This window comes from Colobus angolensis, unplaced genomic scaffold (assembly GCF_000951035.1).
Source record: "Colobus angolensis palliatus isolate OR3802 unplaced genomic scaffold, Cang.pa_1.0 Scaffold35, whole genome shotgun sequence".
Classification (NCBI taxonomy): domain Eukaryota; kingdom Metazoa; phylum Chordata; class Mammalia; order Primates; family Cercopithecidae; genus Colobus; species Colobus angolensis.
This window is the reverse complement of record NW_012116821.1, coordinates 4517995-4533708: the sequence shown is the minus strand read 5'-3', so window position 1 is coordinate 4533708 and position 15714 is coordinate 4517995. Positions and strand designations below refer to the sequence as shown.

The window sequence follows — 15714 nt, the reverse complement described above, 5'->3', positions numbered from 1 at the left end:
AAAGAAATCATAATCATGAGAGAAAATCAACTGAATCCAGAATTTCTACAACTTAATATTGATAAGGTCCAAGATACAATAAGAAAAACTACCTATCGTATAAAGAACCAAGAAAATGAAACATATTCTTAAAAGAAAATCAACTGAGTCCAGTGCCAAGATGTGCCAGATACTAGAATTAGCAGCCAATGATTTTTAAACAGCTATTAGAACTCTCCTCAGTGAAGTAAAGCAAAATATGCTTTCAGTGAGTTGAAGAATATGAAATCTCAAGAGAGAAATGATTAAAGAAAGAACCAAATGATATCTGATATACCCACCTGCTGTTCCCATCCCCTCCGCCTCCACAACACATACAAACCATTTGCCTACCTAGCAAATTTCTCATCCTTAAGTACTCAACTTAAGAGTCCCCACTTTAAGAAGCCTTTCTCAGGGCTCCAGTGTCCTTGCAGCACACACCAGGCCTAAACTTACCAAGACAAGAACAATTGCAAGTGCAGAGTTTCCCATTGCCCCCCACAGTTGGGTGGCTCACACTGACTGAGAAGAGCTGGATATTAGACTACAGGAAAGGAACTTCAGCCGTGTATTCTTACATAAGCATGATCAGCTACATGACAGGGGAAGTATCAGGCCTTCCCGTGGCATGGTCAGAGTCTGGGATCCGAGTCTTATAGTTTTAACTATGTAACGTGGTGGATCAGTAGTTTCCAACTCTGATCTGCCACTCAGCATTCCACCACGATTAGCTTCACTGCCTTAGGTACTCAATTCTAGCTAGTATCTGTGGCACATGTTTCAGAACCCAGTGGTCCTATTCCATGGGAGGCCAGCTCCATCTCTGGAAGACCAATCTGCAGAGAATGAGTCCTAGGCAAGTTGACCCTAAATTCTCAGTTTACCCCCTAAATTCAAAAGGTGCTTCATTTTCTGTTGCATCATCATCTCATACTGTTTCAGCCGTGAGTATTAAGAGGCCAGTGACTGACATAGCTCTAAGAAGGCATTGCTGAACAGACCAGGGGTCACAGGAACTCTTATATCAAGCTCAATTCATCTAGTAGTTTTCCAAATTTTTCTAACTCCTTGATTTGCAGATACCCAGGTTTATCATTCATCTCATCTCATAAGTTGCATTTTTATTTACAAACGATGGCTGCCCAAATGACCAACACTTAGTTTGCTTTTTTCATACAGCTGGTAATATTTTTGCATTAAGCTGACTCTCATGCCTTTCCCATGCGCTATGGTTTGAATGTTTGTTCCCTGCAACTCATGTTGAAACTTAATCCCCAGTGTGGCAGTATTGAGAGGCAGGACATTTAAGAGGTGGTGGGTCATGAGAGCTCTGCCCTCATGTATGGGTTCATCCACACATGGATCAATGGATTGATGAGTTAAGTGATTAATGGGTTATCACAGGAGTGGCACTGGTGGCTTTATAAGAAGAGCAAGAGAGCCCTGAACTAGCACACACAGCCCGCTTGCCATGTGATGCCCTGCAGCACCTGGGGACCCTGCAAAGAGTCCCCACTAGCAAGAAGGCCCTTACCAGATGCAGCCCCACAGCCTGGGATTTCTCAGCTTCTATAACTGTGAGAAGTAAATTCTTTTCTTTATAAATTATCCAGTTTCAGGGATTCCGTTATAAGCAATAGAAAATGAACTAAGAAAATTGGTATCAGAAGTGAGGCTGTTGCTAATAACGAATACCTGAAAACATGAAAGTTAGGGCAGAGGCCAGAAGCATTTGGAGAAGCAGGCCAGAAAAAGCCTCCAATTCATTCTGGTAAAGGCTTAGACGACAAGAAGACTAAGGAAAATTTGGAACTCATTGGAGATTGTTTAAGTGATCATGACCAGAATACTGATAGAAATTTGGACAATGAAGGCCATTCTGACAAGGTCTCAAATGGAACTCTATTGGAACCTAGATTTAAAAAAAAAAAAAAAAAAACTTAGTTGAACTGTGTCCATGTCTGAGGGCTTTGTGGAAGACCAAACTTGAAAGTGATGAACTAGGAAATCTGGTGGAAGAAATATCCAAGCAGAAAATCATTCAGTCTGCTACATGGCTACTTTTAATTGCTAACATTAAGCTGTGAGAGGGAAAAAAAAATGACTTGGAGACAGAATTTATAACCAAAAGAAAAGCAAAGCAGAAAGATTTGGAAAATTCTCAGCCTGGCCATGTAAAGAGTGAAAAATGGCTGGGCACAGTGGCTCACGCCTGTAATCCCAGCACTTTGGCAGCCTGAGGTGGGCAGATCACTTGAGCCCAGGAGTTTGAAACCAGACTGCGCAACATGGCAAAACCCCACCTCTACAAAAAATAAAAAAAAAATTAGCTGGGTGTGGTGGTGCACAGCTGCTGGTAGTTCCAGCTGCTCAGGAAGCTGAGGTGGTAGGATCACCAGAGCCTAGGGAGCTGCAGTGAGCCATAATTACACCACTGTATTCCTGGGCAACACAGTGAGACCCTTCCTCAAAAAAAAAAAAAAAAGTGAAAAAGGATGTTTAGAAGAGGAAATCAAGGGTGGAGCACAGTGACCTCTTGCCAAAGAGATGAGCACAGATAGAAGGAAGTCAGGCGCTTCTCCTCAAAACAATGAAAGAAAGACTGCAAAGCCATTCCAAAGACCTTTGAGGCTTCCTCCCTGTTACAGGCCCAGAGACCTATGAGGGCAGGGATGAGCCCAAGACACCTTCCACAGACTTCCTCCACAGGACCACCTCAGGACCCTGTTCACCAGATTCTGGTGAGGTGCTTCTCAGCTGCCCCAGCTATGGCTCAAGTAGTCCCAGGTGTGGATCAACCCGCTGCTCAAGAAGATGCAAGCTGTAGCCTTGATGGTGTCTCATGATGCTAATTCTGCAGGCCTTGCAGAAAGCAATAGCTGTAGAGGATTGGCAGCCTCTACCTAGATTTCACAGGATGTGGCTGAAAGCCTAAGAGCCAGGTAGAGACATGTTCAGGGATGACATCACTGCAGAGAGCCCTCACTAGAATAATGCTAGCAGAAACGTGGCATCAGAGCTGCTGCAGAGAGCACCCACCAGGGTTGCTAGTGGAGCCATGGGAGCGGGACCACCACCAGGACCCCAGGGTAGTGGAGTCCCCAGCAGCATGCAGCACCTGCATGGCAAAGCTTCAGGCACTGGACTCTGACTGCAAGCAGCCACATGGACTGCACCCAGCAAAGCCAGGGGGTGGAAGCAGCTGCCTGAAGCCTTAGGGCCCCAACCTCTGCCCCAATGTATACAGCAGGTGGCACATGGAGTCAAAAGAGACTATTCTCCAGCTTTAAGATTTGATGTCTTCTTTGCTGGATCTTGGACTTTCTTGGGGCCTATTACTCCTCTCTTTTTGCCTATTTCTCCCTTTTGAAATAGGAATGTCTGTCTAATGCCTGTACCACCACTGTTTCTTGGAAGAAGATAGCTTGTTTTGGTTTCACAGGCTCACAGGTGAGGCTCTGGACTTTGAACTGAAATTTTGTGCTGGAATTAGTTCAGACTTTGGAACTATGGGAGTGGAATGAATGTGAGAAGGAAATGAGTTTTGGGGGGCCAGGGGTGGAGTGCTACCATTTGACCATCTCCTCTAAAACTCAGTCCTCAATGTGGCAGTATTAAAAGGTGGGGGCTCTCCAAGGGGTGATTGGGTCATGAGGGCTCTGCCCACGCAAGGATTCATGGGTTGATTGATTAATGGGATGTCACAAGAGTGGGACTGGTGGCTTTCTAAGCAGGGGAAAGAGACCTGAGCCAGCACATCATGTGATGCCTTGTCACCTCAGGACTCTGCACAGTTCCCACCAGGAGGAAGGCCCTCACCAGATGCAGCCCCTCAACCTTGAGCTTCTCAGCCTCCAGAGCTGTCCAATAAATTCCTCTTTTTAATAAATCATCCAGTTTCAGGTCATCTGTTATAAGTAGCAGAAAACAGACCAAGACATCATGACGTTGGTTTTGCTTGAATTTCAGTATTCAGTCACTTGTTATAATATGAGTTAATAAGATACAGTATTTCAGATACTAGTATTAAAATTATGGCCAGATGCAGTGGCTCACGCTTGTAATTCCAGCATTTCAGGAGGCTGTGGCAAGTGGATCACCTGAGGTCAGGGGTTTGAGACCAACCTGGCCAATATGGTGAAACTCCACCTCTACTAAAATACAAAACTTAGCCAGGCATGGTGGCACGCACCTGTAGTCCTAGCTACTCAAGAGGCTGAGACAGGCGGATCACCTGAACCCCGAGGAGGAGGTTGCAGTGAGCCGAGATCGCACCAGTGCACTCCAGTCTGGGCGACAGAGTGAGACTTCATCTCAAATAATAATAATAATATTAATAATAAATAAATAAAGGTACCTAAAAATTTTTTGTCAGAGGTAATTTTATCAAGTAAGTTCACCAGTGCCTCATTTTTAAACTGCTACTTGTATCAGTTTTCTTTGTTCTCTGTGATACAGTCAGGTAGCTGGATTTTTTTTTTTTTTTTTTTTTGTAAAGACAGTCTCTGTCACCCAGCCTGGAGTGCAGTGGTACCATCTCAGCTCACTGCAACTTCCATCCCCCGAGTTTAAGCAATTCTCCTGCCTCAGCCTGGCAAGTAGCTGGGATTATAGGCACACACCACCACAGCCGGCTAATTTTTGTATTTTTAGTAGAGACAGGGTTTCGTCATATTGGCTAGTCTGGTCTCAAACTCCTGACTTCAAGTGATCCACCCATCTCAGCCTCCCAAAGTGCTGGGATTACAGGCGTGAGCCACCACGCCCAGCAGGATGTTTAAATGGGACTCCCTTCTCAGGGGAAGCCATGGCCCTAGAGGCTGAGAACCATGCAGTAGCACCTGGTACTGCTATATCCTGAGAAAGGCACCAACTGCAAGGCCCTGCAGAGAGACAGCAGGCTGTGAGCACTAGGCCTCACCCAGCATGACGCTGGACGGGGAGTGCAGGGAGACCAGGGGTGGCGCTTGTTCTGGAGCTACTGGTGTACCACGCAGTGTCTAGGCGGGAAAGAAGCTTCAAGGGGAGAGCTCAGTAGTTTGACCTGTGTTCCTTGGAGCTGGAGTTAATTGCTACTGCAAAATGGAATGTACTACCAATCAACAACTAGTGGATTCATACGCCACGTAGTAAGACAAGCCAGGATAGCAGGAGCATTTGGACTCCCTCAGGTCAATTTACAGCAGGACTGCTCAGCCTTCACCTCCCACACAACCAGCCTGCCATTGCTCATGTTTCCCACTGACCACAGCCTGATGACTTTGGGCATCTCACAGGCAAAAGTGCCGGACATGGCATGGCTGGCTGGTACACCAAGAGCCCCAGCAGTACAGCATCAGATACTTCTCACACCAGCTCTAAGCCCCGAAAGGACTTGCTGTCCCTGACCACTAATGTCAGGGCACACTTCCTTTGATCAGTGCATGGCTTCAGAAGAACTACAGCCAGCTCCCTCCTAGGATCTTTGAGGAACCCTCAAACTTCTCTTTGAGAGGAAGAACCAAGATTTCATACCCACAAGCTAGAGGACCCTGAGGATAGATCACGGGTGTACCACTTCTGCAGATTCTTGCTCTCCCTGGACCCAACACCTTCTAACAGAGGGGTGGGAAACAACAAGCATCTGCAACAAGTTGAGAGCAATTTGAAGAAAAGAGGAAAAGCCAGGTGTACCAGTGCCAGCCCTCTTCCACTCCACTATAGATCGTCCAATCTGAAGCTGGCTAGATGCGGGAGGGAGAGGTTTCCAACTGGTGGAGCGTCCAGAGTTTTGACTATTGCACTGTATTAGACTCGGTTATTTAACTAGAGGTTCTAGTACCTTAAACATGACCAGAAACAGGCAACAAAAGTAAAAATATACAAATTGGATTACATCAAAATTTAAGACTTCTGTGTACCAAAGTACACAATCAACAGAGTGAAAGGGCAACTTATGGAATAGAAGAAGATATTTGCCAGTCATACATCTGAAAAGAGGTTAATACCCAGAATACATGAAGAATTCCTACAACTCAACAATAACGACAACAACAAAATAATCCCAATTTAAAATGGACAAAAGAATTAAATAGACATTTCTCCAAAGATGATATACAAACAGATAACAGGCATATGAAAAGATATGCAACATCATCAATCATTAGAAAAATGCAAATCAAAACTGTAATGAGATATCACCTTATACCATTTAGGATGGCTACTACCCAAAACACAATACAAAGTAAGTATTGGTGAGAATGTGGGACAATTGGAATCCTTGTGCACTGTCACTGGAATGCAAGATGGTACAGCCACTATGGAAAAGGCATGATGGTTCCTCAAAAAATTCAAAGTAGAATTACCATATGATCCAGCAATCTCATTTCTGGGTATATATCCAAAATAATTGGAAAAAAAAAAAAGGTCTTGAAGAGATATTTCTACACCCATGTTCACAGCAACACTATTCACAATTGCCAAGAGGTGGAAGCAACCCAAGTATCTGCATGAATGAATGGATAAACAAAATATGGTATATGCGCACCATGAAAGAATATTCAGCCTTAAAAAGGAAGGAAATTCTGACAGATGCTATAATATGCATAAAACTTGAAGGCATCATGTTAAGTGAAATAAGCCACTCACAAAAAGGATGACTACTACATGATACCACTTATATGAGATATCTGGAGTAGTCAAATTCATAGAGATGGAGAGTAGAATGGTGATTGCTGGGGCTGGAAGGGAGGAGAAACAGGAAGTTGTTGGTTAATGTGTTTAGAGTTTCAGTTTTGCAAGATGAAAAAATTCTAGAGATTGGTGGCACAATAATATGAATATATTTAACACTACTGAATTGTACACTTAGAAACTGTTAAGATGGTTAAATTTTACATTATGCATTTCACAGTGTTTTTAAAAAGTAACCAGAAAAGCTGTGGAATCTGCCCAACATTTCATCCAAGAGGCAAAGAAGTCCACAGATTGGGCTTAAGGAGTCAGTGGAAGGAAAACTAAGGTTGTGTCCTGCCTGCCTCCTCTCAAGTCCAGTTTGTTCAATAATCTGGTTATGTAGGAGTGAAATGTGTGAAGTAAATGCTGTGAAGGTGAAGTTTTCATACATTGCTACTCTGTTTACTTCCATTCTTGGTTTCACAATCACTTATCTTCTCAGATATTGCTACCCTTTTTAATTTCTTTTATTCCTTATTTCACAATCATTTCTTTTTCTCCAAACGTAACAGGAGAGGAGTGCCACCTGTAGAACACTGAGTTTCTAAATGAACAATATGACCGGGTTGCCACCTTGCTGTGGTCAACTTGGCAGCCAGCAGCATCTCAGTTGGTCCTTGAATTACAACTGAAGCTACTGATAGAAAAGATGAAGTAATGATTTCACATCTTTTATACTAATTTCATTTAGGAAGGGTCTTTAGAAATTTAAACACCTCCCCCAAATGACAGAAATGCATAGCATTTTGCACAACGCTGTATTGAATTTATTTAGTTGAAAGAGTTTTCACCCATAGTTTATCTTCATAGAGTTACATCTGGTTATCTTGTTTTTTAAAAATCTCACAGAAAACAAGAATGGGATTTTATAAATATAAAGTGGTGGTAGCTAAAAGATTCTCCCAGAAAAAAAATGAAACTATAAAATGTAAGTTCCTTGACAGCTGAACATAAGAGGATTACATTAAATACATTCATGAGTTCAAATGAGATACAGGAAAGCCATCACCATGCTGGGTTTGGCAGTAGCATCATTTAGCATCAAACCTGGGCAACATGGCGAAACCTCGTCTCTACAAAAAATTAGCCAGTTACGGTAGCACACATCTGTAGTCCCAGCTACTGGGGAGGCTGAGGAGGGAAGATTGCTTGAGCCTGGGAGGTCCAGGCTGCAGTGAGCTCTGATCATGCCACTGCACTCCAGCCTGGGCAACAGAGTGAGATGCTGTCTCAAAGAAAAAAAAAAAAAGAATTTAGCATCAGTGTGCTGACATTACATCAAGAAATGTTATGACTCTGGCCTACTTTTATCCTCCCGTAGGACTTGTTTAACTTCAGATAATGAAGTAGTAAAATATTAAGAGTTTTATTTCCACGACGTCTAGGAATTGAGGCAGCATTATCTGTAGACTGACTCCGCCTGATGGTTTAACCAAGGCCATTCTAGCGCATTGTGTGTGTTTCACAAATGTTAAGTTTTCATATGAGAGCAATACTTAATAAGCAGTATTGCCTTTAGCTAGCTAGACACATCAGCCCGAAGTACACCTTATGGATAGCTGTATTCACTGTTACTATAATACCTGTACACACATAAAATGAATGCCATTTGAAGCTTGTGTCTTTCAAATTATTATACAGAAAAATATATGTCACTGTCTTTTTTTTTTTTTTTTTTTTTGAGATGGAGTTTTGCTCTTGCTGCCCAGGCTGGAGTGCAATGGCACAATCTCGGCTCACTGCAACCTCTGCCTCCCAAATTCAAGCAATTCTCCTGCCTCAGCCTCCCAAGTAGCTGGGATTACAGGTATACACCACCATGCCCGGCTAATTTTGTATTTTTAGTAGAGACAGGGTTTCACCATGTTGATCAGGCTGGTCTTGAACTCCCAACCTCAGGAGATCCACCCGCCTCAGCCTCCCAAAGTGCTGGGATTACAGGCATGAGACACAGCGCCCAGCCAATACATGTTACTTTCAAAAGATACTGAAGCCATACTCCCTGTACTATGAAGGCTAATTGAAAATTGCTTGTACCAAATTATTTTTTCATTACTCTTCAATCTGGATTATAGAAATTGTTTTATTCTAGCTTCTGTATTACCATGTCTAGGAAAAGATGAAATCTTCTGGGAGGTCAGGGAAACTACTGTAGTTTTTAAGAAGAGTGATATCAATTTGTATTTTTTGAAGGTAATTCTGGTAGAAGTATAAAATAGAATTTTGTTAAGAATGGAAATAGGGCCAGGCATGGTAGCTCATGCTTGTAATCCCAAGACGGGTGGATTGCTTGAGCCCAGGAGTTCGAGACCAGCCTGGGCAACATAGTGAGACCCCTGTCTCTGCAAAAAAATACAAAAATCAGGGCATGGTGGCACAAGCCTGTGGTCCCAGCTACTCAGGAGGCTGAGACAGGAGGATCACTTAAGCCTGGGAGGCAGAGGTTGCAGTGCACCGAGATCATGCCACTGTACTCCAACCTCGGTGACAAAGCAAGACGCTGTCTCAAAAAAAAAAAAAAAGAAAAAGGAAATAGGAGGTTAATTAGTACAATATTCCAATTGTTAGGCAAGAGAGAGTAAGCCATTGAGAGAGTGAGAGTTGAAAGCAGGGGACAGTCACATAAGACAAAGCCAATAGGAGATTCTAGATGAAGCAAAGTCTATAAGAAGTTAGGAGAAGATGAAACCAAATTCAGGCGAAGAAATTACACTCATTACTTGCCCACCGAGTCTCAGTTTAACATTTCTAAAGTGGAAATTTAACAATATGTTCCCTCTGCCTCATCATAAGGTTTTTGTAAGAAATAAAGCAGATAAGTATCAAATGCAGAAAACAGTGATCCACAAATATTGGTTATTATTTTTGTTTTTCTTTTTTTTAATTATACTTAAGTTCTGGGATACATGGGCAGAACGTACAGGTTTGTCACATAGGTATTCATTGTGGTTTGCTGCACCCATCAACCCGTCATCTTCATTAGTTATTTCTCCTAACGTTATCCCTCCCCTTGCCTCCACCCCCTGACAGGCCCCAGTGTGTGATGTTTCTCACCATGTGCCCTTATGTTCTCATTGTTCAACTCCCACTTATGAGTGAGAACTTGCGGTGTTTGGTTTTCTGTTCTTGTGTTAGTTTGCTGAGAATGATGGTTTCCAGCTTCATCCATGTCCCTGCAAAGGACATGAACTCATTTTTTTTATGGCTGCATAGCATTCCATGGTGTATATGTGGCATATTTTCTTTATCCAGCCTATCATTGGTGGGCATTTGGGTTGGTTCCAAGTCTTTGCTATTGTGAATAGTGCTGCAGTAAACATACATGTGCATGTATCTTTATATTAGAATGGTTTATAATCCTTTGGGTATATAACCAGTAATGGGATTGCTGGGTCAAATGGTATTTCTAGTTCTAGATCCTTGAAGAATCGCCACACTGTCTTCCACAATGTTTGAACTAATTTACACTCCCACCAACAGTGTAAAAGTGTTCCTATTTCTCCACATCCTCTCCAGCATCTGTTGTTTCCTGACTTTTAAATGATCGCCATTCTAACTGGCATGAGATGGTATCTCATTGTGGTTTTGATTTGCATTTCTCTAATGACCAGTGATTATGAGCTTTTTTTTATGTTTGTTGGCCGCATAAATGTCTTCTTTTGAAAAGTGTCTCTTCATATCCTTTGCCCACTTTTTGATGGGGTTGTTTGTTTTTTTCTTGTAAATTTGTTTAAGTCCCCTGTAGATTCTGGATATTAGCCCTTTGTCAAATGGATGGATTGCAAAAATGTTCTCCCATTCTGTAGGTTGCCTGTTCACTCTGATGATAGTTTCTTTTGCTGTGCAGAAGCTCTTTAGTTTAATTAGATCCCATTTGTCTATTTTGGCTTTTGTTGCCATTGCTTTTGGTGTTTTAGTCATTGCCCATGCCTATGTCCTGAATGGTATTGCCTAGGTTTTCTTCTAGGGTTTTTATGGTTTTAGGCCTTACGTTTAAATCTTTAGTCCATCTTGAGTTAATTTTTGTATAAGGTGTAAGGAAGAGGTCCAGTTTCAGTTTCCAGCATATGGCTAGCCAGTTTTCCCAACACCATTTATTAAATAGGGAATCCTTTCCCTGTTGCTTATATTTGTCAGGTTTATGAAAGATCAGATGGTTGTAGATGTGTGGTGTTATTTCTGAGGCCTCTGTTCTGTTCCATTGGTCTATATATCTGTTTTGGTACCAGTACCAAGCTGTTTTTGTTACTGTAGCCTTGTGTTATAGTTTGAAATCAGGTAGCGTGATGCCTCCAGCTTTGTTTTTGCTTAGGATAGTCTTGGCTATATGGGCTCTTTTTTGGTTCCACATGAAATTTAACATAGTTTTTTCTAATTCTGTGAAGAAAGTCAATTGTAGTTGATGGAAATAGCATTGAATCTATAAATTACTTTGGGCAATATGGTCATTTTTATGATATTGACTCTTCCTATCCATGAGCATGGAATTTTTTCCATTTGTTTGTGTCCTCTCTTATTTCCTTGAGCAGTGGTTTGTAGTTTTCCTTGAAGAGGACCTTCGCATCACTTTAAATTTTATTCCTAGGTATTTTATTTTCTTTGTAGCAGTCATGAATGGGAGTTCACTCATGATTTGGCTATTATTGGTGTATAGGAATGCTTGTGATTTTTGCACATTGATTTTGTATCCTGAGACTTTGCTGAAATTGCTTATCAGCTTAAGGAGTTTTTGGGCTGAGACAGGGGTTTTCTAAATATACAGTCGTGTCATCTGCAAACAGAGATAATTTGACTTCCTCTCTTCCTATTTGAATACGCTTTATTTATTTCTCTTGCCTGATTGCCCTGGCCAGAATTTCCAGCACTATATTGAATAGGAGTGGTGAGAGAGGGCATCCTTGTCTTGTGCCGGTTTTCAAATGGAATGCTTCCAGCTTTTGCCCATTCAGTATGATATTGGCTGTGTGTTTGTCATAAATAGCTCTGATTATTTTGAGATACGTTCCATCAGTACCTGGTTTATTGAGCGTTTTTAGCATGAAGGGGTGTTGAATTTTATTCAAGGCTTTTTCTGCATCTATTGAGATAATTTTCTACTTTAATAAATTTTTAAAATCCATGTGGCAAAGAAAAGGTATGTGGCATGTCATGAATAGATGGAGCTGTTCATGTCATTTGTACAAAAATATACTCTGCATGTTTGTTCCATGCTGGGCACTACTGCTGTAGACCCTGGGCTGACAGCATTGATCACAACAGACCCAAGCCTTGCCTACGTGAAGCTCACACTCTAGTACAGAACAATGCGGGAATAGCCCTTGAGGGCCTCCCTGCTAAGGAGTAGAGCCCGTGGGAGACTGAAGAATATCGATGCTCGTGTTAGGAACAGGGAAGAGGGAGGAGCAGCCAGTTAGCAGGGTGGGAGTGTGGCGGCTGTGATGTGGAACCTGGTCAGCTCCAGCCATGGAGAATCAGCTTCTGGAGATGTAGATACAAGCTGTTGGGGTGACAAAGAAGAGTCAGGGCCTGAGAAACTGCATGGGTTTTGGGACATCATCTGATAACTGAACACTAAAAAAATGATTGAGACCTCAGAAATTGAAAGAGTAGAGAAATTCAATGAGAAATTCAAGGTCAATGAGAATGCAGTTGAAGGAGAAGGAAGGAAGAGGAGACCTTGGAGGAAACAGATGACATGATCAAAAAAAATGGAGGAGAACTGAAGAAACAGACGGTAGAATAGAAGGGAGAATTTATTTTTTAAAAAAAACCACTGTAGGGGCAGGCACAGTAGCTCATGCCTGTAATCCCAGCACTTTGGGAGGCCAAGGCAGGAGGGAGGAATACTTGAGCCCAGGAGTTCAAGGCCAGCCTAGGCAGGATGCTGAGACCCTGGCTTTGAAAAAAATACAAATAAAAAATGTTTTTCTTTTATTAGCCAGGATTGGTGGCACACCCCTGTAGTCTCAGTCACTTGGGAGACTGAGGCAGGAGGTTCTCTTGAGCCCAGGAGTTTCAGGCTGTAGTGAGCTATGATACCACCACTGCACTCCACCCTGAGTGACAGAGCAAGACTTTATCTCAAAAAAAAAAAAAAAAAAGTAAGAAGTGACTGACCAGGCAAGGTGGCTCACCCCTGTAATCCCAGCACTTTGGGAGGCCGAGGTGGGTGGATCACGAGGTCAGGAGTTCAAGACTAGCCTGACTAACATGGTGAAACCCTGTCTCTACTAAAAATACAAAAATTAGCCAGGATTGGTGGCACACCCCTGTAGTCTCAGTCACTTGGGAGACTGAGGCAGGAGGTTCTCTTGAGCCCAGGAGTTTCAGGCTGTAGTGAGCTATGATACCACCACTGCACTCCACCCTGAGTGACAGAGCAAGACTTTATCTCAAAAAAAAAAAAAAAAAAGTAAGAAGTGACTGACCAGGCAAGGTGGCTCACCCCTGTAATCCCAGCACTTTGGGAGGCTGAGAAGGGTGGATCACGAGGTCAGGAGATCAGGACCATCCTGACTAACACAGTGAAACCCCGTCTCTACTAAAAATACAAAAAATTAGCTGGGCATGGTGGCGGGCACCTGTAGTCCCAGCTACTAGGGAGGCTGAGGCAGGAGAATGGCATGAACCTGGGAGACGGAGCTTGCAGTGAGCCGAGATTGCACCACTGCACTCCAGCCTGGGCAACAGAGCGAGACTCCATCTCAAAAAAAAAAAAGAAAATGGAGTAACGGTTTACAGGATACTAAAATGTCATAGTCTTCCCAGAATGTTGCAAGAGAACACTGTCTATGTATGTGATTCTTTTGTTTTTTTAGCAGTAGTAGTATCCAAAAAGTTGTATGCTTCGATTTTTCCTAATCCAAGTCCCTAACACTAATGAAAATTTATCATTTCAAACTTTTAAGTTTCAGGTCCCATTTTTCAATTAGTATAGGCAATCAAATATCCCTGGAATGGCTTGCCTACTTCTGATTTTATATACACACATGCATCTGTACCAAACACTTGAGTGTGCTAGGTGCTAAGTGTGAAGGAAATTTTGCGTGTGTGTATGTGTGTGTGTGTGTATATATATATATAAAATTTCCTCTATTTCCTCTATTTGGGAAAAAAAATTTAATGGTCAATGAAAGCTATCTATATAGTACCTTAAAGGAAAACTACACAAAGCACTTATGAATACACAAATTTTTTATTTCTAATACTTTTCATTTCTTGTGAAGTAACTGCTAAAATTATTTCTAACAAAATTACAGATGAGTAAAATATGTTTATATGACATAACATTATAAATTATAACATAATTTTAGCAAATCCTTATATTACAGCATGGAATCACTTCAGTATCATTCAGGGATAAAGTATTAGCCATTACTTTAATAATGTTCATGTAAGTTCTTAAAGCATCATACATTTCTTTCTATCGGAATATGTCAGTTAACATAGTCCCATTGAACTCCCTCAGCCGGGTCATTCTTCCGTTTCTGAAAGGTGGGACCACAGAAGATGACACTTGTGGTCAGTGTCATAGATGTCTTCAGTGCCGTATGAGATTTTTATAAATTGTGTATCTGCATATCCCAGGACATTGATTTTATCCAAGACCAGTCTTCATCCTTTGCATCAAGAAGATTTTGACCACAACATTTTGAATCCTCTGTTTATTTTCTGGATGGGAAGAAAGGGTAAATGAAAATGGTTTTATTTTGTGGTTAACTTACCTACTCAAATCATAGATTATTCAGTAAAATCTCTTAACGTTATTTTAACATAATATAAAATTTCATTTTCATTTATTAATCAGAAAATAATATATGAAACATCATTTACTCTTTCCATAATAAACATCAAGAAATAAACTAGTATTCCATAAGAAAAGACGTAAGACATCACCTGTCAGACAGATGCCAGTTTGCGAGTGGAATGGCTAGAGAGAAATCTGCTGCACATTTGAAGAGAGAACCTAGAGTGCATATCTGTACCATGAGGAGAAAACACAGCTTAGTCTTTATACTTTGTCATTTATTTATTCAACAGATAGTTATTTAGAGTTATTGTGCCCCAGGACCTGTTTTGTGACTAAAAACACAACTATGAACTAACGGGGAAGGTTGCTGGCCGACTTCCACGTCTCAGAAAGTGAAGCAAGTCCTGCCAACCTGCGTAGGCAAACTTCCTCAGCCCCTATAAGAGCACTGCAAGATACTCCTAAAAATACCCTTCTAAATAATACTTTTTTGCAATGAATACAAATTGTGATTCAGCTGCTCTGGGGCGGAGTCCAGGTATCAGTGTTTTAAAGCTCCCCAAGTTAGTGGAAAGTGCAGCCAGGGTTGAAAACTTGAAAACCACCAAGCACTGTTTCTTCTCTGGGTTCTTTCATAAACATTAGTTTCTTGTTCTCATTTGACCCACAGTATAGTCCGTAGTGTTAAAGAAAAATGGAAATTGGACCCAGTGAATTAGGTGACGCTACCAGACCCTAGCAATCCCTGCCAGTCTCTAAACCCCCAAAGAACAGAGACTAGGGACTAGCTTGTGTGATTCTCAGGGGAACGTCATTGTAGCTAACCGCATCCGTGTTCTCTAGCCATCTGCTGTGCTAAGTGCTCAGTTCGAATGGATGAGAGTCCATGCAGATTGGAAGGAAAATGCCCAAAAAGTGTCTTCTTTATAATTAAAATAAATGTAGTCAAATCGTATCTTATTTACTTTGGCGAATGTTTTTCCGAAAAGCATAAAATTCTATAAAAAGCAACGGTCTATCCTTTTCATTCAGAAATGTAGGACATATGTAGGTTTTAAGAATATAGCCATGAGTTTACTCTCAGGCAGCATTGGCCAAAGCAAATATTACAATGTTGTTATAATGTTAAAATAGTACTATATAATAAAATTACTGAAGTATTAAAGCTTCAAGTTTAAATAGTTGTTTTAATGGATCAGTTTTCTAGTGTGATTTAAAAAATCATAAAA

General features: G+C 41.5%; 1 pseudogene; it reads left to right on the top strand.

The window, feature by feature from the left end:
- The first annotated feature begins 14168 nt into the window (after positions 1-14168).
- Positions 14169-15714, top strand: part of LOC105519512 — a 32935-nt pseudogene continuing 31389 nt past the window's right edge.